Genomic DNA, 1,973 nt, shown 5'->3' with positions numbered 1-1,973 from the left:
TGTAGCTGTCCAGCTACACGTCAAAGAATGAGATTAGAACATTCTCTAACACCACATACAAAAATATACTCAAAACCAATTAAAGACCTAAATATACGAGTGGAAACCATAATGCTCCTAGAAGATAACATGGGTGGAACACTCTTTGACATAAATCATAGCAATATTTTTTTGGATCTGTCTCCTAAAGCAAAGGAAATAAAAGCAGAAATAAACAAATGGAATATAATTAAAGTTAAAAGCTTTTGCACAGCAAAGGAAACCATTGACAAAATGAAAAGACAACCTGTGGAATGGGAGAAAATATTTGAAAATGATATGCTCAATAAGGGGTTAACATCCAAAATATATAAACAGCTCATATAACTCAACAGTTTAAAAAAAAAAAAACAAATAACCCAATCGAAAAAATGGGCAGAAGACCTAAACAGACATTTTTCCAAAGAAGACATACAGATGGCCAACAGGCAAATGAAAAGATGGTCAACATCATTAATCATCAGATAAATGCAAATTAAAACTACCATGAGGTATTTCCTCACACCTATCAGAATGGCCATCATCAAAAAGAACAGAAATAACAAATGCTGGCAAGCACCGTGGAGATGTGTACACACTGTTGGTGGGAATGTAAATAGGTGTAGCCACTATGGAAAACAGTATGGAGGTTCCTCCAGAAACTAAAAATAGAGCTACCATATGACCCAGCAATTCCACTCCTGGGTATGTATCCAAAAGAAACAAACAAACAAACAAACAGAAAACAACAACCCCACCCCCTCACTAAGTTGGATGGTCTCCTTCAGGTTCTCGATGGTTCTCTGAGCCTGAGGGTTTCCACTGCTCATCTACCCTTCCCCCCAGCTTCGTCTACATGCCTCTGACCCCACCCTCCCAGTCCAACCTCTCTGTTTAGTAAGAAGGTGCCTGCGTCTGGCAGAGCCAGGATACGATGAAGAGACAGTCCTTCCCAGCCGCCCGGATAATCAAGAGTTTTGACCGGATCTTTGAGCACACACCAGGACTGTGAGGGGCCAGAGGAAAAGCACAGACTATGGTGCTGAAAGGGATTAATAAGGAACTTAGTGATTTGGCCCGTGACCCTCCAGCACGCTGCTCTGCAGGTCCAGCTGGGGATGATATGTTTCATTGGCAAGCCACAATTATGGAAGCTAATGAAAACCCATATCAAGGTGGTGTATTCCTTTTGACCATTCATTTTCCTACAGACTACCCCTTCAAACTACCTAAGGTTGCATTTGCAACAAGAATTTATCATTCAGACATTAACACTAATGGCGGCATTTGTCTCAATATTCTAAGATCACAGTGGTCTCCTCCTTTAATTGTTTCTAACGTTCCTTCATCCGTTTGTTCGCTGCTATATGATCCAAACCCAGATGACCCCCCTAGTGCCATAGACTGCATGGATCTATAAAACAGAGAGAGAGAAGTACAAAAGAATTTCTCAGGAACGGACTCAGAAGTATGCCAGGTATGATACCTTAAAGTCAGAATAACCTGCATTATAGCCAGAATAAACTTTAAATTACTGTTAAAAAAGGAAAAAAACCACTAACTTGAAAAGATGCACGCAACCCAATGTTCATAGCAACATTACCGACAATTGCCAAGATGTATATACCACATCTTCTTTACACACACACACACACAATGGAATACTAGTCAGCCATAAAAAAAGAATGAACTTTTGCCATTTTGCAACAACATGGATGGAGTTGGAGGGTATTATGCTAAGTGAAATAAGTGAGGTAGAGGAAGAAAAACACTGTATGGTACCACTTATATGGAGAATTTCAAAAATAAAGCAAACTAGGGAAATATGACAGACTCACAGATATAGAGAACAAACTAGTGGTTACCAGTGGGAAGAGGGAAGGGGGAGGGGCAGGGGAAGGATAGGGGATTAAGAGATACAAAATATTATGTACGAAATAAATAAGCGGGCTGCC

General features: G+C 40.0%; 1 pseudogene; it reads left to right on the top strand.

Annotated features, from left to right (window-relative positions):
* The first annotated feature begins 1,054 nt into the window (after positions 1-1,054).
* On the top strand, positions 1,055-1,520 carry LOC114905764 (annotated as a pseudogene).
* Positions 1,521-1,973: the final 453 nt, after the last annotated feature.

Source organism: Monodon monoceros, unplaced genomic scaffold, assembly GCF_005190385.1.
Source record: "Monodon monoceros isolate NGI ecotype Baffin Bay Population unplaced genomic scaffold, NGI_Narwhal_1 Super_Scaffold_22, whole genome shotgun sequence".
In the NCBI taxonomy this organism is placed as follows: Eukaryota; Metazoa; Chordata; class Mammalia; order Artiodactyla; family Monodontidae; genus Monodon; species Monodon monoceros.
Note: the sequence above shows the minus strand (reverse complement) of the source record. Positions and strands in the feature narration are given on the sequence as shown.